This window comes from Molothrus aeneus, chromosome 3, assembly GCF_037042795.1.
Source record: "Molothrus aeneus isolate 106 chromosome 3, BPBGC_Maene_1.0, whole genome shotgun sequence".
NCBI lineage: Eukaryota > Metazoa > Chordata > Aves > Passeriformes > Icteridae > Molothrus > Molothrus aeneus.
Window position 1 is genome coordinate 8,673,176 of NC_089648.1, and position 27,878 is coordinate 8,701,053.

Consider the following 27,878-nt stretch of genomic DNA (forward strand, 5'->3'; position numbering starts at 1 on the left):
ATACAGATGATGGTTTCCCTGCTAGTAACACACCCTCTGCCTGAGTGGGATGGCTCTTTATGGAACGGGGCAGGTTCCCAGGGACTAGAAATCCAGAAATACTTTCCAAGAGCTCTCCAGCCTGTACGCAGTGGGCTGCCAGCATGAAAGATGGTGGAAGAAGAAACAACAACAGGAGAGGGAGAAGAAGGAAAAATTTGGCACAGTGATACACATAAAGGATCTATGACTAGAGGAAAGTGAGGGAAAAGGGAATTAGGAATGCTTTTACTCTGTGTTGATGCTATTGCTTTGCCTCTAATTGGCTACTGTGTCGTGCCTGTGGGAAATGTCACCTTGGGATAACAAAGCATAAACACCGTGAATGATGCAACCACACTTCATTTATTTTAGACTCTAGTCGAAGACTTGATTTCTTTTCTTGTAAGGGCTGTGCCAGAATAAGCTGCAGAAATAGGTCTTAATGAATTAGTTTCAGTTCACTTAAAATTCGTGATGATTTTTTTGCAGCAGTGCTGCAGGATCCACTGCCTGCATACTCTGTGCCACTGAGGGACACGGTCTGGACACTAGGGCATGTCCAGTCTGGCTGTCCCACACCTACTGAATAAATCTGATCTTCTCAGGATGCCTCAGAGGAAATGTATTGCTCATGCAAAACTCCCTGGAATGCGTGCTGTTATTAGGGAATTAATGAAAATAAGCAGACATAGCACTTGCTAGTAAAAGGTCCTTGATCACACTGTACAAATGGATGGCACTGTTGTCACACTTTAGAGAAAGATGTCACTAGTTCTGATGCCATACAGTTTTCTGAATCTGGGAGGATCACCACTGCTCTGTAAACATCTTGATTTCAGCATCACCTGCAAGTGCTAAATGCCTGCTTAGCATTGAAAGGGCACAATTGTTGCTAAATAAACCTAAAAATTGGTTTTTTTGTTTACACAATGACGAATCTCCACCAAACACACACTACTTCCTGCTCTTCCCTCCGAGGACTTACACTGCAATGCAGAAAGCAGACAAGACTGTGCCTCATGCAGTTAATGATGAGATTTAATACTTCCAGCAGCAGAATGAAGAACAGCTGGTTATCTACAAGGTGGATTTTCTGGATTGCTGGGGGTGTTACATACAGCACACTTCAGCAAAGCATAAGGAAACACAGTCGCCTCACCATCTGGGAGCATCCCCCTGATGTCACCTAAAAATAGGTTACACAAAAGGGATGCTGAGGGCAAAGACTGTGATAAGAATGCACAGGGAGAAAACCCTTCAGTTCCCAATAGCCTGTCTGGCCCTGACAACAGCTTCTGCTGCAGTTTGTCAGAGGTCACTGGAACAGCAAGGCTCACTTAAGAAATAGTGTGTGAACAAAAAAAAAAAAAAAATAGCCCTGAATTTTACTGCCTCATTATGAGACAACAGATGGATGAAGAGAGATGTCAACTACTTCACAATTATTATGCCAAAGGATATTTTAAGGAAGGACTTCAAGGATTTAACAAATTTTAACAAATGTTTTCGGGGAGAACAAGGGGAATAATTCACAGGGTCTACAAAAGATCTTATCTAAGAATATAACTGAGAGAGTGGCCTAGCTGAGGAGGTGAATTCACAGTGTGGAATCATCAGGAAAAAAAGCCACAGAAGTGAACACATCCATCTGTTGTGCTAGAAAAAGGCACTGAAAAAACCTAAATTAAAAAAAAAAAGGAGTAAAATGTCAAATGCAAAAGAGAAGGATATGGCCCTTACAGTAGCATCCCAAACAGGTGAGAAGAGGCCGTAATTGAATTTGGGAAATCCAAAATAAAAAACCAGATAGATGGAACCAAAGTGTGAGATGATGTTTGGACCAGAGTTTCAGTTTTGTGACTAGCCAATAAAAAAAAAAAAAAAAGTTTCTTTAAAAAAAATCTTCCAGCCTCCAACATCATGTGAAGGTGAGGCCCTAGTGAAGATCTAGTGAAACAGCAGCAGCCACTCATTACAGGCTAAAGGTTAGCAATTTAGGTTGCAGTGACAAATGAAGGAGACAGAGGGAAATATTTTGGGAAATGTGACTGCTTAAGTGCTGAGACAAGGATTGAAAAGCCTCATGTTTGGGTAATAGAGTTCACCCTCATTTCCGTATATGCTTTAAACAGGTTCCTGAATAACAGACCCAACCCCACAACAGTAGAAAACCACTTCTACCTCTCCCTTCCAGACAGCCTTAGAGAACCAATTGGGCTGACAGCAAAGGTGCAGCTTTCCAAACATACAGAATTTCAGGACTTGATATTGTTAGGAGAAACAGCTTTCTGAAAGAAATCCCCTCAATGCATTAAGTGTTACGTGTTTCGACCATAAAGATGCACAAAGAGTGTGAGAGGAGAGCAATGGATTTCGGGCAATTAGACATGAGATGTCATTGCTCATGGACTGCCTTTGACAGCATCTACTGCAAATGGCACAGATCCCTATAGAAGTCTTCAAAAGCTCACAGTATTTAATCTGCAGGCATTTGAATTTGAAATAAAAGTGATGTTTTCTTCAAACAGAACGAGAACAGGGTGAACAACCGTGATTCAGACAGCTTTAAAGCACTCCAGGATAAGGCTGTCAGCAGGTGATACAGCTTGTGCACACTCACAAGCTATGCACCTAGCTTGACTTTCAGAAGACTGAGTGGCAAATTCACAAATATGTTTTTAATGGCACGAGAAGAAGGTGTTTCTTGATTCATTTGGCAAAGAATCCAAATATCTTGTTTAGCTCAGAGGTGGGAAGGGGGGGAATATCATATTAAAAAAACCCAAATCAACAAAAACTGCTTTGCAGGATGTGTCTAGAACAAAATATCTTGTCTGGCATATGTTATGGTGGAACAGAAACACACTGTGTCAACAAGCAGGCTACAAAGATGAACCCACCACTGTTTTTGGAGTATCTTTCGATATTTTTTGAGTTTTGGAGTATTTTCTGCTATCTTGGAGAAGAGCCTTGAGAAACCAGCTTTAAGCAACCAGCTAACAGGAGGGGAGGGTGGAACCAACAGAGAAAACTACCCTACAGCACCTGATACTCAGGAAGTGGGTTTATCTAGGCTGAGGATGAAACAAGCCCTCATCTTCCTCCCCCCACCAGCAGCCACAGTCCAGCTCTGTGGTGTTTATGACACCAAGCACTGCATTGGGTGTTCAGCCATGGTCCCCCTTCCTGCTCAGTCATCCCTTGTGCCTGCAGGAATTCCCTGCCACTGTTTCAAACTGACTGTGCTCTACTCCTGTGCTAATCCAGGTTTCTGCCACACTGAGATATTACTCCTTCATCACCGGCTGCCATTTTCCTTGCTTTTTGTAACAAATTCCAGATGAATTCCGAATTCCATATTCAGCAAAGACACAATTCATGCAAATCATGGTTTTTATTCCAGGTGTGTCTCCTCTAGGAAAGGAAATTCCTCGCTTCTGAGCAAGGGATCAAGTGAATACTGACAGTGTTAGTGTTATGAAAGTAAGCACCATGCATAAACATGCAAGAAAACAGGAAGGTATTGTAGGATTGACTGGCATCCAATTTCCATCTGGAATCAACAGTGCACTGCAAGATGAACCAAGGGAACTATGCAGTTTTCATAAATAGGGGAATTATTTTGTGGCAGACTAGAAGTCAAAATAAAGGATTAAATTATAGGAGCAGGTTGTTCCTATAGCAGCCCAGGTGTGAAATTTTTGCAGACTCCACTTCCAGCCCAGCAGAACACTCCTTTAGAACAGAAAAACCCTGAAGAAAGGGGTGCAGGCTGAACAGCAGAATCGCAGGCACAGCAGAACTCTTTGGGATTGTTTTTTGTCTTAAGTAAAGGTTCTGCTTTTTCAACAATTTTCAGTTCACCACTCTCTGCTACGTTTCTCAGCAGCAGAAGCCTCAAGATTTTTCCTCTGGAGAAATCTTGCACAGATTGCTTGTACCAGTCCAGCCACAGGCTGAGCAATCTGTTCTGGGTTTTTGTTTTGGTTTTTTTCTTTCTTGGCTTTATTGCAATGAGCTCTTTAAAGGTACCACAAGCTGTTCCTTTCTCTACCAGAAAACAAAAAATACTCTTTTATTTTAATGTTGTCTACCAAGAAGTATATGCTCTAAGTAGAGGTTTAGCTAAGCAGAAATTCAATTGCAAACATAAATTGCTACCAGCATTTTGACCATTTATCATTTTTGACACAAGACCTTCCACAGGTTACAGCCATACAGGAGTATAATTCTGATAATAAATTGCAAAGTGAATTTCTGTAACCATCTTTTCCTCTGTTATAGACCCCAGACATTTCAGCAGTTTTAGGCACTTGTACCAGGTATCTGCATGCAGTCCAATGACAAGTATGCTTAGCTCATGTATGTTCTTAGATTTATGAACCAACAGAGTTAATTCCTTGGCACTTTAAAGAGATCAACAAAGAGGTTTGCCCTCCTGTAGCACTCAAAACCACCAAACCACTGGTATTACATGAGATGCAGAGAACTTTGCATTCATTAACATCCATAAGAGAGACACAAAAGACAAAAACTTCCTCAGAGACTGGTAGAAAAGAAGACCTGAAAAATCAATGCATTCCAGCTTGCTAATGGATCTGTGACTCAATACTCTTGAAAGAAAAAAGGATTTTGACCACCTTTGGTTTGACCAAGTCTAAATGATTTCCCCATTTTAAAGACAAGAATTATTGTCTCATTTAGAAACCCCAGGAAATTTGAGAGAGAGTCAGAAAGGACTTGAACCTGCTGGCATCACTGCCCCTCATATTGATCAGGAACCTTTTCTTGTCAGCATCTGCGCCTCTCAGGATGGAGCACCTAACACATGGTCACAGAACCTTGTTTCATGCCACTAAAAAGCACATTGTTGTTTTCAGGGCCTAACTTTTCTTACAAAAAAACTAAGGATGAAGAATTAGGTAGCAAGAAAACAAGCTGCATTTGTAAGTATGGAGGGCTTGTTCCTAATCCAAATAAGGACAATCTAACCTTTATCTGCCCAAGGCAGGGAGGGAGCTGCTCCAATTTTGTTGATAGTAAGCATAGGCTCTTTTTCCAGAGAATCACAGAATGGTTTTGGTTTGAAGTGACTTGAGAGACAATCTTGTTCCAGCCCCTCTGCCATGGGCAGGGACACCTTCCAACAGACCTGGTTGCTTGGAGCACTGGCCTCCAGTTTTCAATGTAGAATCACAGAGGAAAAAGAATTTTTGTACTGACTAAATTACATTAGATTCAGATAACAACACGTCACAAATAACAGTCTTTTAAAATTCTTTATATGTTTACTGATATGTCTCTGAGCATGCACTTTCCATGCTGTATGTTGAAAAAGGGACATTTCTTCACAAGACAAAATTTGTTTCTTTCCCTCCTGCAAGAGGGAAGGGCCAGTGATTGACCATCACTCCAGATCAGAAGGATAAATGGATAAATTCGAAAGCTTACTTGTACAAAAGGGCTTTCTTGGTGGTTTTATGTATTTTTTTCTGGCCTATTTTTTTTCTGTGTGTTTTTTTTGGGTTTTGTTGTTTTTTGGTTGGTTTTTTTTTTTTGTGGGTGTTTTTTTTGTGGGTGTTTCAGGTTTGTTTTTTTTTTTGGTGTGCTTTTTGCTTGTTCGGGTTTTGTTGGTTGGTTTGGGGTTTTTTTTGGTACGTATGTGTTGGGGTTTTTGTTTGTTTTGTTTGGTTTGTTTTCTCCTTCAGGCAGAAAAAGGATATGCTCTTAATGGAAATGAAATGAAGGTGAACATGGATTTAACAATGAGAAAGAGCAGAGGGAGAAACTCACATAATTCAAAACTCATTTTGTGATATCTGAAATGTTTGGAAAATGATTTATCTACATTACAGAACTTCCAATTGTACTAAGTTCCCCTAACCCTAACCTCGATTGTTAGCTCATCCCAGAAAGAATATGAATTAAACATTATAGGAAAAATTCCACTAAATATAGCTTAGAGAAAGCAGGTGCAACTCTTAGAGACGTGCCTGGCTCTAGTTCAACTTGATGGTGTAAATTACATCTCCAACATTCACATTGTTAGCATTAGAGTAAATTATGAGCGGATTCTATGAAATCCAAAATGTTATGCTGATGTAAAAATATGTAAGAGAAGGAGGGAGAGCTGGAAGTGGAGAAAGAATGATGAGAAAAACTGAGTAAGCATGGCAGAGTAATGTGATGTATATGAACAAACAACACCAGTATGAGTTATAGGCTCCATTAATTTCTTTCCTCCCCTATATTTACTTTTTGCCTAGAGGGAACGTAACATAAAGGAGAATTCCTTGTTTCAGATTATGCTTCTACTATCCAAAAAAAACCAAACTTCCAGAACCAACATGAGTGTGGAGACTTCAGTAATTGGACCCATACATCACAACAGGTTGTCAAAACAAACTTCTGTTTTGCTTTGCAGAGTTGGTTGTTTCAAAAGTGAAGACCTAGGAAGACACTGATGCTAAACAGTGCTGAATGCCCCCTGCAAGGTGCTAAGTGCCTCGAATGTCCATTTAATAAGTGTGAATTGAGAGCAGTCAGCAATTCACAAGAGATGCTAAAATGCTACGCAACACAGAGCTACAGATATGTCAGATCCTTTTTCCTGATGGCATTTTTTTTTTTTTTCTTTTTAACAAGGTCTGTGTGATGTTCTTCACCTCGAAAGAGCACTGATGAAAGCGTTCTTGAGAGGTGAAAACAGCACTGGAAATGTGCTTGTGTGCAGCACTTTCCCATCCTGGAATCCATCGTGGCTTTGCTCTAACTGGCACATTCTGGTGTGCAGGAGCAGGGCTCCCCTGCCTTCACCACAGATTCCCTCCATGGGAAGCTGCCGAGCTGCAATGGCAGCCAGAGCAGGATTGAGAACCTCTGTTCTCCCCAGCATGAGAATTTGGTTGTCAGAAGCCAGGACATCTCTCTGGCTGTCTTGGATGGATCAACCCCTTGCCTGGGGGGCTCAGAGACCTTGGCACAGAGCCCAAGACTCCTGTGACTTTGATTTTGACCCATGGAAAAAATTACCAACCTTTATATGAAGAATTAGAAGTCAAGAGAGTTTAAGTAGAATGTTAGTGAATTTATCGCAGGTTGAAAATGTAGAATTTTGGGGATTTAGAATGGGAGTTCAGGAGGCAAGATAGAGCAATCTGGGCATGTCCAGTCTTTCTCCTTCTTCTTCTTGGCCTCCATCTTCTGGGTGATAGTGCCACTTTTGGATTGGTTTAGAGTAGAAACTCACTGTCTGACGTAGGTGATAGGTATTGGGAAGTTATGGTAAATAATGTACATGTAGTTTTTAGTATAAAAAGATAACACCACCCCAAGGGCGGTCAGCGTGCCTCAACCCAACCTGCCAGACAGACCTACAGCGAGTCAGAGAAAGAATGGTATAGATAAGAAATAATAAAGAACCTTGAGAACAAGAACAGAAGAATCCTGACTCCTCCTTTGACTGCTGGGCTGGAAAAAGAGACTTTCTAATGCATTTCAGGGTCACTCTGACCAGCAGACATCCTGAGATTTGGCCTTTAGAGGAGCGAGGGCGCCTGCTGGGCTCAGGCACAGTCCTTGGCTCCCAAAGGCTGGAGGGTACAGAAGGCACCTGGTGGAAGCCAAGGGCATCCTCCACACTGCCAGTGGCACCTGTGACAAACACTGTGCCTCTCCTTGCACAAGCAGCGAGTGGAGGTGACCTGCTGCACCCACCCATCAGTGCCAGACTGAGAGGCACTGAACCCATCTGGGACATGCCCATCCTGTTGGCACCATGGCAAACAGCATGGGAAGGATGGTCTGCATTAAAACCCAGACATGCTGGCACATTCCATGTGGGAGTATGTCACGGACATGTTTTATGAAAAATCCTTTTGCTAGGATCTTTTCTCCTGAGAAGCTGAAAGGCCTCAGGAACAAAATGTAAACAATGGTTATCTGCTGCTGTGGAATGCAACAGGTGGATCTTTGATTGGTCTCATGTGGTTGTTTTTAATTAATGGCCAATCACAGTCCAGCTGTCTCAGACTCCCTGGTCAGTCACAAGATTTTATTATCCTTCCATTCCTTTCCTTTCAAGCCTTCTGATGAAATCCTTTGTTCTATTCTTTTAGTATAGTTTTAATATAATATATAAAATAAAATAATAAATCAGCCTTCTGAAACTGGAGTCAAGATTCTCATCTCTTCCCTCGTCCTGGGACCCCTGTGAACACCACCACAGGAGTAAACTCCTATATTGTGACGCAGGGCAACTTAAATTGTTGGGTGGTGGTTCCTTACCTGTCCAAACATACAAATCAGCAAACCAATAAATTTACTATAATCTGACAGAAATGCCTGGCTATGATGGAGTGGGGGATTTTTCCAAGGAAATGCAGAAACAGACATTGCGTGTGGTAGATTGCATAATGCAAGTAACTTTCATCTTGTATTATCACATCTTGTCACGTTAACAGAAGTAGTTATTTCAATTTCCAAGGTTTGGAGCAGCCAAAGAGGAACTTGCAGCTGATCTAAAACCCTGAAGCAGTCTGAGTAGCTTTAGAGAAGGCACAGTATTTTCACAAAGCAAGTACAAATGCTTTCTGTGAATAGAAAAAATACTGTTGTGACATGACTGACCAGATGTTTAATTGCTCTGTTCAGTACAAGAGCCTTTGTCTGACATACCAAACATCAAGAATAAAGCAAAGAGGAAAATATGTGAAACAAGGCATAGAAACAAAAACTACTTCAACATTAACAAATGGACTTTGAACAATTTCTTGCCCACTGCCATTATAACACTCAGACATTTCCTGTAGGATGCTGCAATACACAAAACAAACACAACAGCAACCATGTCCACTAAAAGAAACAGACCTTTAAAAAAAAGAAGTCACACAATCCATTCCCTGAAAACACAGGAGGAGAAGGAACACAATGGAAAGAGGGAGAAGAGAATGATCTCCCTTTAATTTGTCAACATTTTATTTACATAAAGTGAGATGTAAGGAAAGTGTAGGATGCTATGACTTCAGCCTGTGAGTCCAAATTATAGGCTGCCTGATGTAAAGTGATGGGGCACTGAAAACATTCCTTCTAAAGAATTGATTCTAATTAATTTAGTGCTTGCTGATACAAAGCTTTGCTAAATCTCTTCCCCTTTCAAGCATCTCTCAAGGTGATAGTGGAGCTTTGGAAAATGTTGAAGATAGAACTCTGAAAATGTTAGGCTTTGTGTTTTCTCAGATCACTGCACCTGCATAAGCAGTATGATAAATGATATAATTGTTAGATGTGATGATTGTTTAGTAATTAAATATAATTATTATATAATCATGAGAAGAATCATGAGAAACTATGTTGGAAATTTAAGGGGGCTATGTTTAGCTGAAATCTACGTATACAATAGAATGATATAAGTTTAATAATTAACATGAAAGTTGCATAACGATAGAATATAAAAACACGACATCTCGAATGTATGGTCGGAGTCAGATTTGAGTTGAATACTCCTGACACCCAGAGCTCTTAATAAAAGCACCTGCATATAATTGCTTATGTGATTGTGTGTTTCTGAATGCTAACAAAGGAACAAAAATCCGGGTTTTTTTCTCCAGAAACACTTGACTTAGAGTAGAAAATTCATTAGACAAGTGCAAAAATAACCTGTGTGATCTCTGTTGGCATGAACAGCCCAAACCACAACTCTGTTGTCATCTTATTTCAAAAGTCCCATACCTTCTCAGTGGTGTCTCATGGGCAGCTCCTCACAGCACTGACTCCTTCTTCACATCACAACCAACAAACTCCAACTCTGCTCTCACCCAGCTAACCCACTCTTTTGTATCACTCATCATTACTGGACACAGCTGTGGCCTACTAAGGGCAGGCCTGTTCCTCATCTTTGGTGATTAGTACAGCTGCAACTCCTCAGGGGTGAGACTGCCTTCTGCACTATCTTTATTTTCTTACATTCTATCTTTCCAAACAACTCAGCCATTAGTAATGTAAACTGGAAGGCTTTGGAAGGCCAAGAGCAGCTCCTAGGAAAAGTCTGGGAGTAAAATCAGGACCATTTTGGAGACAAGTACCATTGGGAATGTCTGCATTTGCGGGGGTACAAGCACCAAGGCTGCCTGAGTCTGCTTGTGTTTGCAAGTGACATTAGGAAAATGCAAGATTGCAAAGAGCAAAGATGGTGCAAACAGAGAGAAACCGAACAGGATCTGATGGGAATAGGTTTATAATGCTTGACTGTCATATTAAAACAACATGCCAGTAAAAGGATTTGTTAAAACAAAGACTTTGAACATTCATTGGGGGGACTGAAACGAGATGATTTTCTATAGCAGACTCAGATTCTGTGATAATCAGGTGTTAAACAGACAGAATAGAATTGCCTACAACACATCAACTTTAACAGTTTACCTACCATAATAATGCTAAAATTAAAAGTACTAGGGTGCTTTGAAAAAATTTTGCCTACTAAAATCTGATTCTCTTCAAGTCAGAATTTTGTACCTGACATCACACCTGTAAAGGTGATTACACCTGTAACAAATACACCTTGGACCCTTGGGAAGGGTCTGTGAAAGGCACATGCAGCTCTTCAGCACCAGAGGACGACTTGGCTGTGTTCCTCCTCTCTCCCCAGCAAGAGCTAAGAGAGGAGAAGCACAGATCTCTGAACCTACATTATCAAAATAAATTAAAGCCCTAGAGGGCAATTCAACAGCCAGATTCTGGCCAAACAGTTGGAGACAGACAGATAATGGAAAAAAAAAAGGCCCTGAGCTTACTGCCTGATTTTCTCCACTAACCCAAAGTGATATGGGGAGAGTGCTGACAAATAAAAAGGAGAGAGAAACAATCTAGCTGCATGGGCTTAAAAATTGTATTTTGCAAAGTGCACAGTCTGCTTTACAATGGCCTTGAGCCCTCGGAGCTGAAGGAACAGGAAGGACTTTTAGGAGTAAACACAGTTCAGTGCTGTGCAAGATGAGGAGGTGTTCTGCAAACCTGATGTCATTATCTATGGTGTTAAGGATAATTATTAAGCAACTACCTAAACAGTGGATCATATCGTGTCTCAATCACAATGCAGTGCAAGAAAGAAAATCTCTCTCAAGACTCCAGAGATGAACTAATAAAACTGAAAGCAGTAGACCCATTTTTTCCCCTCTGTGATTTATTTTAAATTACCATGAAAGCTGGCTATCTCCAGACATGTGAAAATAAAACCCAGGTATAAGATACACTGAATGCAGGATGAATGTCAGGAACCCTCCACATTCTAAGTCTGTTTATGATAAGCAGCATAAGAAAAAAGCTTTTTAAGCAATTCTGCCAAACCCAAGTCAATCAGACACTACATTTACTACTATAGGGCAGGTGTCCTCAAATCAGAGCGGCAGACATGACTATACATGCACACCAGAAGCCTAGACAATTCTACAAATTGGGGCAGTGTTATTGAGATCACAGTGTTCATCAGTGATTCAAAAGCACAGCAAAGGTTAGGAAGTAAATCCTGACCTACAGAAGCTACTGACATCACTCCCATTGGAGAGAAAATAGCTGGAGTCAGCCTGCAATCCCTGCTGCAGAGAGTTTTTGGAATTTACATCCTAGCAAAGCAGAGATAGAGCAGCATAACAGTGGTTGGACAGTCAGATAAGTTGAATGCAGCTGCATAAACCACGGAAAAGTTCAGGGTACTAATATTCTATAAATCTTCCAGGTGAGTCAAGCTCAATGGGTATTTTACCTCCTAAGCAAAGAAAGATAAGTAAAGGATTATGATGATGTTAGAGATTTTCAATTCACATAAGTTCCTTGTTAGATAAGGTTAAAGAAAGAGTTCAATTACAGTGCAACATTCAAGTTAACATGGAGATAACAATGGGAAGGTACTTGTTACCTGATTAGCTGAACAAAAGAAAAATGAATATTTTAAAGGCAAAAAAAAAAAGGTAAAAAATAATTAATCCAGAATACCTATGCAGTGTAGATGACACTTGATAAGCTCAATCATTAGAACTGCAGAAGCATTATTTTTTAAGGAATTTACTTCCCTGGGATTTGTAGACTCAGATATTCCTTATTCTTCCTTCCCTTAAAGAACTGTGAGATTTTTCACAAATTTCTATCTCCTCAGTAATGAGAATTTAATGATTTAATATTATTATGTGCTAATAAAATGAAGGATAACAGAATGTAGAAAATGAATAAATTGATAAATTTACTGATAAATAAATAAATTGATAAATAAACTGATAAATTCCTTTGCATGTTACCTGTCAGTCTTTTCACTCTGATTGGTAGGAAGTAATAAAATATAACTAATTCTCACAATATACATATAATATATATATAAATGACATATTGCCTACAGCAGATAAAGAAAGAATTTATTTGTGGTGCTCATATTTCTCTGATAATGCAAAAGGCAAATGTCTTTTTTTCAGAATGGCAGTGCAGCAGTGAAACAATAATTGCTATTATTTAGCCCAAGAAATAGAAATACCTCTTGCATTGAATTACATTGTTCTCAATGAATAGTGGTTTCACTCCTCAAATAAGTGCAGGAGTGGGTCACATTCTTCTGGGTATTAAAAGAAATGTATGTCACATGCAAACAAAACCACGGTTGATAAATACAGTCCACAGGAAAGGGAGTTTTTAGGAAAATGTTTTACCCAAACTACTGTCTCTGCCACTGTAAACGTGAATGAGGGTGATAACACTGATCATGCAGCACAATCTAAGCTTTTTAGCAGAGAGGAATGCCACAAAATCAGCATGGTACTCTACAGTCTCCCACTAAAGCCCTGTCACTTGGGTTCTTGCAAAATTCAGTGTATTTCCACAGATAAAGGAGTTGGAGTCTTAAAACTGGATGCTCTTTTCAGGTGACTTAAAGCTCAATCAGGTGGAGCTGGAGAGCAGGAAACAGTGCCAAGCATTGGGTAATTATCAGAGAGAAAACCTTGTGTGTCCTGTTTACAGTGACTAATATTCATAATTGTCTGCACAGGCTTTTGTTACAGATTTCCAGCATTCACTTAAACAGTCTTACTCCTCTTCTTAAAAAGCAGACAATGAAGTTCCAGTGCCAGAGTCATCACCCAACACGTTTGTTAAAATGGCAATTTCAGGAGCTGCTGCCCCAATCACACTTCCTGAAATGTGTCAGGATTTTCTGTGCTCTACACTCGGGGTGTCAGAGTGCTGCCTTGCAAAAAACCAGTGTCTCAAGAGTCTCTGACCACTTACCAGCCGTTATAACCTCCACTCCTCTGTGCTTCACCTCTATTTGCTAAATTTCAGAGCAGAGCAGTAAGAACAGAATATCAATCACATTTAGCTTTGCTTCCCTTCATCAGCAATGGAAAACCAAGTAATTAAAAGAAGGTCACTCCTACATGGCTTGACTTTGGAAAAATTTCTTCAAGGGCAGTGGCCCCATACTGATGTCAAATATCTTCAATACTAAGGATCACTCCTGAATAAATACCTGGAAAACTATTCCAGCTCAGGTGATATAATTTATTTGATATTACCCTCTCAGTTCTCAGTGCCCATGACAGGAGCTGCTGAGCTAACCCTGCACACAAAATTAACTGATAATTCCAAACACAGGGAGGATAGAGAGCTAATTGGAAAGTCCCCTAGCATTAAATAATTCCCATCTGTCTTCAAAATCATCGTATCAATCATAGAGATTGCTGCACTGGCCTTACTTTTCTGGTATTCTCCAAAGAGGAAATGGGAAAGGTACAGAATGTATAAATCATTTTGATATAAAAAGAAAGTACTTAGGCAGCCATGTAATGAATCCCCAGCAATGTCATCTATGTTAAAGGCCATGAAAAGTTTTGTAAGGTCCTGAGTGTAAACAGCATAAACAGAAAAGTGGTTTACAGCTTCACAGAGCAATATGAAACTCTATCTTAGACAAGCACACAAGCTAAAAATCTAAATGAACCCATAAACCCATGAAGTTACCAAATGAAGGCAAGAACTAAGCTGTGTGTCTTATTCTGAATCTTTGGGTCTTTCATCTTAGCACCAAATAATCGGATTGCCACCTAGATTAGCCATTTGCAATTATTTCCATTTTTTGAAAAATGCCTGGGTTATATTCAAACAATGCTTCCTGCTTTTCCAGTTATTAGAAAGCAGAAACTCAAGCATTCAGTGGGACTCAGAATCTGAGGGTGATGCTATCTCTCACAGGAGAGGACTGCAGTTAGCATTAATCACGGAAACCATACAGAACAATTATCAGATAAAGAACAAAATGGCTTCTGCCTGGTTCAGAACAGAAGCATGCTCTCCTCTGCTAATAAAATGAAGTAAAATAAAATAAAACCCAGGTAGGGCTGGTTTTAAAAATGAACAGGTTTTCTCCATCCTACTCAACATATGCCATCCTGGACAACTTAGTTGTCATGCCAGCAAATGTTTGCTGTGGACTCTGCAATGCACAGTCTGTGTCTACCATTGCATCCTGATTATTTGTGTGTTTGTGGTTTCTATACTTATGTTTTGCTAGAACCAGCACCTCTTAATGTGAACTTAGAGATGACAGATACACTAAAATACACATGCGATTGAAGAAGAAAAAATTAGCTTTTGTTTGAGGCTTTTTTTAAGAACCGACATCAAACGATTCTGAAGACATGTACAGATTCGAGGTGGGTCCCACCCTTCCATCTGCAGCTCCTGTTCTATGCCTGTCCCCGGGAACTGAAGGAATAGCATCTTCAGCTGCCCAGAATGGTGGTTTTCTCCTCTATGCATCAAGATGGATTTATGGAGGCAGGGTGAAATTAGATAATCTTTAAGGCCCCGTCTAACCAAAACCATTCAATGATAATGAGACATACTCATGTACTGGCAGCTCTGATGTCCTCAGTATAATGGTTTGATACTTGCCAATAAAATTAAAATACAAGTTTGTGTATTAGTAATAAAGTAATGCAAAATAATATTAGGATGTTGGCTTATAGAACCCTTGGAAAATTCCTTGGCCAAAAAATGATGCAGAACAATGGACAATTTCAATAAGCATGAGCATATGAAGAAGAACATTTTAAAAGATAAAAGAATTTGACTTCACATAAAATTATCATGATACTAAGGACTGATTAGTTTTTTAAATTTAATTTAGCAATCCTGATTTCTAATATAATTTCCATCAACCTCATAAATATTCATGTTACTTTAGTGCTGTCACACAGAGAGGAGCAAACATGACATACAGCCCACCAAGAAGAAAAGTCTGAGCATTAAATGTGTGCAATAGAGAAAGGGCATTCAACCATGACTGTATCACTGAGCTCTGCTTAGTGTGGTTTAAGAAGAGATAGTCAAAGAGAAAAAGATATTTAATAACAATATTAACAAGGGCAACAAATTCTATTTCTATTTTCTGAAACTTAGCTGCCACTTCCATATTTTAGAAGTACTAAAGATTCCTCTGTTAAAGCTGTGGACATCAGTGAAGTGCTTACAAACATGCAGATTACTCACAATAGCTTGTAAAACATAATTTCATCCATCCTTCTGAAAATATATTTTTATGTACCTACCACTCTCTCCTGATTCCCCTGTGTACGATTTTCAGTGACTGACTTCAGCCTACTCAAGTATATTTTCATAGTGTACTAAGTGGATTTCCCTAGCTTTTCAAGGACTGCAGTTCTCCTTTGTCAGACAAATGAAAACAGATTTAAAGCATTTCTGCTACTGGCCCAATGCTGGCATTCTAGTGAGACAATCTGATTCAGTTGATACAAACCGAAATAACACCAGTAATGAGGGATCAAAAAATAAACTGAATTTGACCACTAGAATATCCTGAGTTGGAAAGGACCCACAAGGATCATCAAGTCCAACTCTTAGCCCTGCAGAGACCATCCCAAAATCACGCCATCTGAGAGTGTTGTCCAAATGCTTCTTGAACTCTGTCAGGCTTGGTGCTGTGGTCACTTTCCTGGGGAACCTGTTCCAGTGCTCAACCACCTCCTCTGTGAAGAACTTTTTTCTAATATCCAACATAAACCTCCCATGACACAATTTCATGTCATTCCCTGTCACTAATGACGAGAGGGAAGGGAGAGGTGCTGGCCCTTCTGCTTCCTCTGCTGTGGAAGCTGTAGACCAAGCAACCCTGTAACAGGGCCCACATGACAGTAAGTTTGGGTTGGCAGATCCCAAAGATCTGCGGGATAAATAATAAAGGAAGTCTCGCTTTTGAATATCCAACATTAAGTTATGAAAGTCTCCAACTCCATGGTGCGAAGACTGAAATAAATTTAATCTACAAAATCACACTAGTCAAAAAATTGTTTTGGTAGACTAACAGGGCCATAAAGTGATAAACCATGTATTAGGAATTATCTGTGTCTTTTCATCTTCATTCCTAATAACTGAAGCTATCATAAGCTCCATATCACATGCTTCAGGTAATTTGATCATACATCTACACCAGATCAGATAAAATCTGTACTTCTATTTGATACAGTGATGCACAGATCTTATATTTACAGGCATAACATTGTGGTCTCAATTTAGTTGCAATTTCTATTCACCATTTAAGTCTGGTTACAATTGTTATTTACCCAGACAACAATTTCTCTTGCTTTTCCTCATTTCTTTAAAACCTCATAGGTAATTCCCATCCACATGACCAGTAATGATCCTGAGTCCTTCAGTATGAGCCACCAAGGTGCCTAGGCTGGAGCACCACTCCTATGCACACAGGCTGAGAGAGCTGGGGATGTTCAGCCTGGAGAAGAGAAAGCTCCAGGGAGATCCTATTAACAGCCTTCCACTACTAAAGGGGCTTATAAAAAGGAGGGAGAGTGGCTTTTTACAGGAGCAGATAGCAACAGGACAAGCAAAACAAGGGGGAATAGTTTTAACCTAAAAGAGGAGAGGTTTAGATTAGATGTTAGCAAAAAATAGTAACTGTGAGGGTGATGAGGCACTGGAACAGTTGGGCAGAGAACCTGTGGATGACCCATCTCTGGAAGTGTTCAAGGCCAGGTTGAATGGCCAGCACCCTGCTCTAAAGGGAAACATCCCTGCCCATGGCAGGGAGTTATCGTCCCTTCCAATCCAAACCATTCCTTGATCCTACTATTCTGTGACTATGGAGAGACAGGTCTGAATAGAATTCCTGTTCTAAACACTCAGCCTGAGGGTGACTGAGCTAAATGCACAAAAGTACACAGGGGAAATAGGCATCTCTGACAATTTTTGGTCAGGTGGCACACAGCACGTCTTTCAAAGGTATAGAATAAAAAAACCTCACTTGAGGGAGACTTCCTAAAGAACCAGGAAAAACTTTTCTTACTAAAGAAAATTCTAGTCTATTTGGCTTTTGCTATACCTTTCAAAATGCAAATTTTCTGTGAGTGCACTTCATCAGTAGTCACTCATTGTTGTGTCTCCTTTTAACTAGCTGAAAAAGGTACTGGCCTTCTCTGCCAGTATTAAAGGCACCACAGTAATTGATGTAGCTGCCTAAGATAAATGTAAGAATGGTCCTCAATTTTCATTGCCTTTTACACTCACTTTTAAATTTGGCTTGCAATCACAGCATCGGTAACTACCCTTTCCACTACTGCTGGAATCTTTTACTATGTTTTCTTTAATTTTCATTCTAATTTCCCCTATGAAATTTAAATTTTGAGATTTATAAGTCATAAAAAGAAGCAGTCCCAATCCTGGAATTGCCAGATTGAGATGAACAGAATATTTTAATACACTTGCAGTCACATTTCAGTGTGTACATAGCTTTGGGCTGTGATGATTTCACTAGCAGGGGCATTTGACTGGTCAGGAAAGCAACACAGATTTTGAACTGTCACAAGGCAAGCTGTTATTCTTCCTCTGATACTCAGGATCCCAGAAAGGAGACCAGGTGAAAGGAGACAAGCAGAAGACCTTGGATCTTACCTAGAGACTGGCTGAGCAATCATCAGTCTGTACTTGTGACAAAGTGAGGGAAAATTGGGGATTGGAACTGGTTGGCTGTGGCTGTAGGGCCCATGAACACACCTGTCTTGTCCCAAAGCAAGGAATAAAGGGAAAGAGAGCTTAGGGCAGCCAGACAGCCAGGAGTCAAATGTCAGAGCTGAAAGAGAGCAAGTGACAGCTGCCTAACTTTCCTTAAGAAAAGTACCAGAGAAGTTAATTTTTCCTTGTTCTGGAGTACCTGCTAAGCCCTTCCCAGCCCTGCAGTGCAGAAGGCTTGTGCCAAGCTATGGACATGTAATATACAATCTAGTTTGGCATTTAATCCCATATGGGGGACTTGTATAAGCCTTCACCTGAGCACCTGAAGCAGTGGTCTCAGAACAGCTGGCTGCAGTCTGGCTCATGTTACCACAATCCACAGAAACAAGAGCAGAGCTCATTTCATTTGTGTGGTGGGGTCACTGGCATTTGGCAGATGTCAGCCTAAGCATTACTGATAAAACACAAGGAAAGTGGTAGAACATAAGGATGATGAAACACTTTTTGGCAATTTGACAGATGCACTGCTTCTTTGAGTTGGGTTGTTCATCCACACGCTATATCTATACACCACCAATACCTGAAGACAGGATGGCAATGTAAGGAATAATACCAACATTTTTGCCTGATCTTTGCTTCTTCAAAAACCACATCAAACATATTAGAGAGCCTGACTGCATTACAAGTCTACAAATTCCTACCATATAGAGCCTTTAGCACCATTTCTCATCTTTTATCCATTACTTTAGCTCATTCAAAACCCATATTTAAAATACTCTGAAAGAGGCAATCAGCATTTCAGTTGTACAACTGAATGTGTTGTTATTTTAAGAATGTTCACCTACTTATATTGTTCATATTTATACCAGCTGTGAGAAACAACTAGCATGGGTTTTTTCAGACAGTTTATTTTAAGATTTAGATGTTTGGTGTTAAATGATGCTGGGTTTAAAGAGCAGGAAAGTCATGGAAGAGCTTTAGAAAATTTGTGTTAGCAATTATCAGGCAAAAAATTTCTGTTTACTGTAGTACCCCTGGTAATATCAGGAATAGGGAAAAACCTCCTGAAACCATGAAGAGTCATGAAATTGTCATTGCGCCATACATCTCCATTCTTAAATTTTTCAATTGCCAGCTTTGCTAAATGGAAGATACAATATTTTTTCCCACAGCAGGATTAGAGAGCAATATGAAAATACTTATTATCTGTGGGTTTCTTATCCATATTCTTTTGCTGTACCTTAAAACATCAGCTTCTACCAAGTGGTTGTTGCTTAAAACTAAATTACTGTGTGTCACAACAATTTCAGGTTTCCTGCTGCAGGCTGGAAAGTCAGATTCTGTTTCTGTAAACCTAGAGATGTACTGAAAATATTTAGATAAATCAAAATCATTAAAACTAAGGTTTGAAAAAAATAAGGGGCATTCACCATTTCATGAATCTTCATGAGTTTGTGATCTACAAGGGAAGAATGGTCATGGAATCTGAACTATCTTATATGTGCAAAAATGGTCAGGGAGATTTTTACATTTTGTCATGTATCTCCATTGAAACAAGATTGGTAGCTTCATACAAGCTTTTATTGCAAAGAACATGATTACAGGGATATTTTTAATTCAAAATTTTACTAGGCTGCCAAAAGTTCTCACAGCACTACATTAGCTCTGTGACCCTTAAGACGTGCACATATTTCTGTACAGCAGCTTTAAGTCACTTTTTCCCCTACAGAGTCACAGTCTTGCAGGTGACTTCACGAAGCCCTGGTAGGTACAGCAAGGCTTCAGCACCTGAGAGTCAGCCTGCCCCTCTGTTCCCCTTGGTACTCAGATATTTTGGTCATAAATGAAATCCTCTGGCCTCCAGTGAGGTCTGAGCGTGATCCCTGCTCTGCCTTCCAGGCTGGGAGCAGCAGACAGTGCACCTGAGCCCTGATCCTTAACATCAAAGAGACAATGGTGCTGCCACCAGCAGCAAGGCTATCACAGAATCATAAAGGCTGGAAAAGACCTCTGAGATCATTGCCTCCAAACATCAACAAACAGCTTAAGGGGCACAACTATTTCAGTAAACCTGACTGGAGAAGAGTGGGAAGGAGAGAAAGTTGTGCTTTCGTTCCTCAACTTGACTGTTGACATGACAGAGGAAGTGTTATGAGAGGAACAGCACATGCAAAGGATAAAATAAAGGAGTAAAATAAAGGAGAAGCAGTAGACACTTGCTGAAGAAAAATGCTTTTCTTCTCAGCAATGAAAATGATGACAGAACTGGTGCAGCTTAGCTTGGCACCTTCTCTAGGGTAGGTTCAGGAGTCCTGCTGCCACAGAAATCAGGGCACAAATCAATCTTGTGAGTGACAGGACAAAAGTTCTATCAGGAAATGTATTTAACAGCAGCTGTAAATATTAGAGATGTCCTTTCTGACACAAGTGAAGATTAAAACACAACTATGTTATCAATTTGCCTGAAGAGACCCAACATGGGACAACTGGGTGGTGCTGTCTCAATGCATGAAATGATGATGATGAAGTGCAAAGTCAGCCTGGACAGCAGTATTTTAAAATAAAAGGCCTATTTATTTCCCTTATTGAATGATAGGGAGATAAGGGACACTGGGCTAATCCCACAGAGAGCTCAAGCTCCTCTCTGATGTCCTTGTACCTTTTCCTGCAGGAGACACTGGTGGAACCACATTCCCTGGCCCTGGAACACTGGACAATCCACTGCAGCTCCCTATCCCTATCCCTCCTTGAGATTATTGAGGCTGCTAAACTGCCACAGATGCAGCAGGACAAAAAAACAAACCCACCAAGTTTTGCCCTTTCCTCACCCTATTTTTTAACTTTCTTAGGAATGGAAACTTTCAGGAGAGAGTTTATGCTATCAAGGGTGTCTATGCAGCAGCTGCTGCTTTTGGTGCTACTGTAAACTAAATAATCAGAAACTTAGAAATTTGGAAACTGTTAGAAATAGAATAATATACATGCCCTTTGAAATCCTATAGCCTGGCTTGTTGATTTGGCCCTGAGGATCCAAATCCATTACAAAACTTCCTCTTATTTTGCCTTCCAATAACCCATTTAATATTAGTCACAATCTATCTTTTACTGTAAAAAAAAATCAGAAAAATGTGCCATGGATTCAACTAAAAACCACATTTTAATATGAATAATAAATTTTCTAATCCCTCTCTCCCCTCCCCTCCCCCCATTAAATTATTCTCTGGATAATGAATCAGATATTCTTTTATTAGCATATTTCATTTCTCAGCCTTTCAATACATAGAAATAATATTTTCTAGCAAAAGACAGCTCTTAGACAATGAAAAGACATTAAATTGTAGAGTTAAAACTTCCCTTCTACTGAAAGTCCATATATATATTGAGAGGCTAACAGAACAATTGTGCTGCCTCAAGATTCATTAACTGCTGAGTTCATGCACAGACAGGCAAGAAAGAAAACAAGGAAGGGAACCTTCTGAATATTGCATTAACTCTGATATTCAATTATTATAACAATACCACTCTGAAGGGCTTGCACTGAATTTTGTTAGAGATGGGGATTTTAAGAAAATTATAACTGACCAATTTGAAGACTCACAAAATAGTTTTTTGGTTTTACTAATACCCTGTATTACTCATTCTCCCTTCAGAAACAGGAAAAAATATTTATATTACATTAAAATTCTTAGAATTTGAAGCAAGATCACTTAAAAACAAAAACTGAAACTTCCCCTATTTTTACATTATTTATGACAAATCTATATATATGATTTCTATATTTTTCCATAATGGAACGTATACCCAAAAGGACTAATTTATTTTTCTTTCTTTAACCTCACCAGAGCCTACTTAGAGTGGCTTTTGTTCAAATTGTTCCTATTTTTCACATTATTATATTTCTTCTCAAAATTTTTAAAATTCTCCACTATTTTCTTGTTGATACTGGTAGCTTGCAGCAAGACTTTTCCTTTTAATTATTAATAGGCACATTTTTATTTTTCATTAACTAGATACCCAAATATAAACAAGTCATATGCCATGTCATTAAAAGCCCTTACAGAAGTCATCTTTAAATGGCTCTTGTGTAAAGTGATGTTTCCCCTACTTTACTTCCCACCCTCTTAAGATACCTAGAGCTTTAAAGGAAAAGACAGTAGGGCTTAATGCCTTACCATCGAGCTAATTAGAAGGAGAACTGCTAATGAGTGTAAATTAGTAATAATAGCTAAAACATACACCCAAGGAAAGAAATCCTGTATCTCAGCTGATGGAAAACCACTCATCAGTCAGAGGAAAAAAAAAAATTTACACTTTTATTTTCACAACTATGTAATTTAACATTAACAAGGGGTTTCCAAAGCATGCATACGCCTCGTATTCAATGGAATCCACAACTGTTTGGCACAGGAATTTGAGCAACCTGGTCTAGCAGAAGGTGTCCCTGCCCATGGCAAGGGTGCTGGAATGAGATGATCTTTAAGGCCCCCCTCAACCCAAAGAATTCTGTGTTTCTATGAATACTCTGCAGCTTCTTACATTTACATTTCCACAATCATGCTCAGAGTACAACAGAAAAGGCAGGAGGTTGCTGTTGTCCATGCCAATCCTTACTTTGCAAACACTAATTATTTAGCAGTTTCATCTTCAATAAAAAGATGAGATGTCACAGCACCAGTTGCTAGTTATCCAATTGCACACAAAGCACATCTCTATTTTGGAAAGCACAGTTGAGGCACACATTTCACTTGCTGGAAGCCATTTTCCCTCAATCTCACTGACTTCAGAAATAGTGGGTGAGCAAAATTGTCCCTAAACCACAAGCAGACAAAACCAGCCCAAGACAATCCTTTTATCTGCAGTTAACATTTATGTGCCACTGATGTCCTGTGAAACAAAATTCACCCAAATCCCACACCAAAGCTCAGGTACAACACAAGTATGCTCAGCAGAAGTGAGCACACATGAAAAATGTGTCTCTTCTACACTTAGCCCTAACTTCAGCCCGAGCTGATGCAGTGTCATCACACCCAGGCACTTGTGAAATTACTGCTAGTATTTAAAAGGCCTTACAACAAACTTTATTCCAAGATTCAGGAATCCTGATAACACTTTTGAAGTCTGTCCAAAAAAACCCCATCCCAAACAACAAAACCAACCCACGTGAGTTCAGAGGCTCAGAAAGCTTTAACCAAAGCCTTAAGCTCTCAATTTGTAAAACTAAGATGAGAATGCCCTTGGTGTCCACCAGGGCTGTCAGGAATTCCTTGGCTAACACCTGTGAAGAGCCAACTGCCAAGGCTGCCCTTTGATGCTGATTTTGTCAAAATTGTTCCTATCCAAGTCTATAGTCCAATAAGGTTGGTAAACAAACTACCTGCTACCAAACAGGAGATAATATGATAGACTGCACTTGAAAAATAGCCTTGAAGAAACATTTTTGTTTGCAGGTAATGGGACCTCTCTATATAGAATGACTGTGATTATTCTTGTCAAATATAATAGACACAATAGAATTAAACAAATGCGTATATTTTCATCTTTTTTTTTTTCACAGAAAAGGACTTTGTTCACATAACATTGAGAAAGACTGTTTGATTATTCCTGTTTTCATCAACATGGTTATTGGAAAAGATATTTAGTGGAAAAACTAGATATGCATCCAAATTTTATCCCTTAATAGATAAAACTGACACAAACCTATAAATTCCCTTTACTTTATTTTCAATATAACCATTTCACTTCAGCTGAAAACATGTTTATTAAGGGTTCAGTGATTGAAGATAAACCAATTGTTAACTACTGTTGACAAATGATTGCTTGGGGACTCCTGCTCATCTAATAAAGTGAATCTGCTCTCCTCACATTTCTCCTTGCTATCACACCATAAACTACTTTTATAGCATCTTCCATGCAATGCATCACCAGGCACTTTACATTATAAAAGTAATCAGCAGATAAAACACCACTGGATCTTATAACACTGACATAAAATTCAATATCTAGTAAAGCCTAAATCAAAAAGGTACATTTTCTGCATCAATTTGCAAACTAAGAGAAACATGCACTGCTTGTACTTGAGGATGGAAGAGAAGCCCAGTGATATGGAGCAGGGCAATTCAAAGCTTAGATTTGATCCAGCTTGCACACAAGCCTTAGAAGTTACTTTGGGAGATTTCAGAGAGCCCAGCTGACACAGAATGAAAATGTCAGATGCCAAGCCCATATAATGGACATTCAGTTCTCCAAGAACAGAGGTATTAATGTGCACTCGTGCCTTGGCCGAAAGTAATCACAGTTCTTTCAAAACTGATAATTGCTTGCTTTATCTCTGTTTTGGAGAGTAATAAGCAGCTGTTTCTCTCATAACAGAAGTGGTAAAATTGTTCTACTGAATCACTGAGAAGGTAGAGGGGTAAAAATTGGTTTGGAAGGTAAATTTAACTCAGGTAAAACCTGATGAGAAACAAAATTACCAAACACTTAAGATATCTTAAAAACAAAAATCTAACCTAATGGTTTATTCCAGAAATTTTTATAAGGTACTCCACCAACAGTACTCACACCCTCACTTACCAGGATTTGTTTATAATTACACAAAGTCAAACCAATTCAATATATCAGTGAAGTATAGAGAAAAAAATTACCTGTGTACACTTACAGCTGAAAGAGATTGCAATACTTAGTGTTAATAAAAATCCTCATCTATAGGAATAGCACTTGTGCAGCAGTGTTTATCAACCAGGCTGTATGTGCAGAATTCAAAACTCATATAAATCAATCTCCAGGGCATTTCAGGGAAGGACCTTTAAAAGCTCATCAACAATGAAACAGAAGTCAGGACTTACAGGAGTCCAAGATGTAAAACAACACTATTCCATAGTTGGAGAAAAGAAGGGACTCTGAGCTACAACATCTTTTAAAATATTTTAAAATAAACAGTCCAAAAGACACACTTCATGTTGAAAAACAGCAGTGCAGCAAGTTCTCCAAAGCACAGGCATCATGACAGGACTTTATTCAGTGCAAACACCACTAGGTGGGCTGGAAATTAACAAAACCAGCCTGGAGAGTTTCCATACACATTGTCACATGGAAATCTTTTTAACTTGCAAAATCCAACTAAAAGGATCAGAGAGGGAAAAGGGGCTTGAGACAGCATCACCAAAGGATGGCCATGCCTATTAGAAATTATAGAGCCTTTAATAATGAAAAAAGAACTTCTGAGGTCTACATTCAAATCTAATTTATTGAACCACTGAGAAGGCAGAGAGGTAAAAAGAGTTTTGAAAGTAAATCAAATCAGCCAAGATCTGATATGAAATGTAACTATTCCATAAATATTTTTATTTTTATAATAAAAATTGAATTTTTAATAATGACTTACTATTAAAGTTATTTTATTTTATTAAAGTATTATAACTGAATTGAAAACTCAACAGTCAAAACCTAACACTTCAAAATTATAATTTTATACTACACATTTAATTCTTCATGCTTTTATAATTATAATTTTATTCTTCTAAATCCAATGAACAACTCAGGAGGTATCAGATAGCCCCAGTGCAGTGTGGTTTAGTATTGCTGCAGACACTGAAGTGCTTGGCTTTTAACAAAAGCCCAGGTTATACATGCTCCTACTTGTGAAAGAAACCTGAAATGTGCTAGCCCATCTGATGTACATCACTCGGACTGAAAAAGCAGAAATTTTTGCACTCAGAAAAAGAAGCTGGGTACACAGTGCAGCTCATAAGCCCTAATCCCACCTGGAGAACTCCTGGTGTCCTGGCAGAGGCAGAGTGAACACTCTCCCACCTGGGATAACAGCATGTTGCTGCACCAGGGGCTGCAGCAAGGCCAGGTGTTGTAGCCCTGCACCAAAACAACCAGGCACAGACAACAGTCTGCCTTGACTGTGCTTCCCATTCCTCTGGTGGAAAGAGACAATACAGTGACAAACAGGAGTCTGCAAGGAGCAAGGCAGGATCACAAACAAGATTAATGTCTGAGCATTCCATGGAAGGAGACTCTCACCCTATTCTTGGCAGCTGTTCCATAAGTACACTTTGAAATGAGAAACAAGAAAGTACTAAAAAGCCAAAAAGTTCTACCTTGATAACCTTTAAATCACATAGTTGCAAAATAGTTACCAATCCTGTTGCATTTCCTACATCTGATCGATACCATTCCTGAAGACAAGAACATCAAGGGATGCAGCCATGATATTTTCTGAAAAATCCTTTTGTTAGGATTTTTTCCCCTGAGAAGCTGAGAGGCCTCAGGAACAAAATGTGAACAATGATTATCTGCTGCTGTGGAATGCAACAGGTGGATCTGTGATTGGTCTCATGTGGTTGTTTCTAATTAATGGCCAATCACAGTCCGGCTGTCTCGGACTGTCTGGTCAGTCACAAGATTTTATTATCATTCAATTTTCTTCTTTTCCTTGCTAGCCTTCTGATGAAATCTTTTCTTCTAATCTTTCAGTATAGTTTTAATATATCATTTACTTTTAATATAATATATATCATAAAATAATAAATCAGCCTTCAGAAACACGGAGTCAAGATTCTCATCTCTTCTCTTGGGAGCCCTGTGAACACCACCACAAGGGGAGTAACCTTGGATGCAGCCAAACGATCTCACAAGGTGCAGCAATGATATTCCAACTGCTGCTTATTATCTTCAAAGGTTGAAAACAAATGAAGAAAAAAAAAAAAAAAGAAAGAAAAGCTTCAGGGTGCTTGTATGGCTCTGCACTGATCTTAAACCATGGAGGCAGAAGACACAGCAACAGCAGCATCATCTGCTACAGAGGCGGTGTGCCGGATGCTGGGACAAGTTTCCTTAGAAAGAGCCAAAATAGGGCTGTGAATAATTATATAGGAAGAGTCACTAATAGAGGGAGTACAGCCTGGAAGTTGAACACAAGCAACAAAGAGCTAGATTGCAAGGTTTTGTGCTGAAGAGTGACTGAAAACCCCTGCTTGCTTGGTGGAACATGGTTTGAAAAGCTCTGCCTGAATTGGCCAGAAATTTGCATGATGATCAAAGGTAAAATAACTTGAGCTGAAGAATAGCAGAAACCTGCTTCACTTTTTTTTTTTTTTTCAGGCAGGATGGGAAATGGAGGCACACCACAGGAAAAATTATGGAAAGCAGCCTGGTTGTTGCAAATCAAGGTTGAGACTTCTGTCATTAGATCAAAATTCAGCTGCCCTTATGTTTTTTACTGATATGCAGCTGTTCAGTCCCTGTCACATGAAGGCTTAGGATGTCATTCAGTGCACCCACAATGTCTGAGAGGACAGGACTGTGATCATGATCCTTGTTTACAGGGGACACAGGGTGCAGAGGCAGCAGAAGCAATGAACTGGAGACTCTGCTTACAGAACTAGAGAACAAAGGGTCCTGAATGTACTTCTGCTTCATAAATTTCTGTATTATTACCACAAAAATCAATTTAATTGATGCCTAAACAGCACAAATACAGATAGCTGTACATGCACATACACAAGACTGTGAACTCTGAAACAGCTGCTTGAACACCAGCCACTCCTGCCCCATTCCACTCACCTTGCTGTGCCAGCAGAGCATTTCATTAATAGGCAGACACAACACATTCAAGAATCCACTGCGCTTTTCATCAAAAAATAGACAGGAATTTTAAAACCTCAGGGACACTCCCAACCTTTAAGTATCTCTTTGGTAACACTGAATGAAAATAAGAATCTATTGCTGCCATAGACCTGGTTGTCTTTTACATATTCCAGATCCTTTATTCACTAATTAAACACTGAACTTCCATTAATGCTGGTGTTCAGTTGTGCTGTCTTAAC

The 27,878-nt window shown here is 39.4% G+C and overlaps 1 protein-coding gene across 3 annotated transcripts in view; it reads right to left on the reverse strand.

Moving 5' to 3' along the window:
• The window catches only part of MACROD2 (mono-ADP ribosylhydrolase 2), an 853,439-nt gene that overhangs the window by 179,443 nt on the left and 646,118 nt on the right, over window positions 1–27,878 (reverse strand). The window lies entirely within an intron of this gene.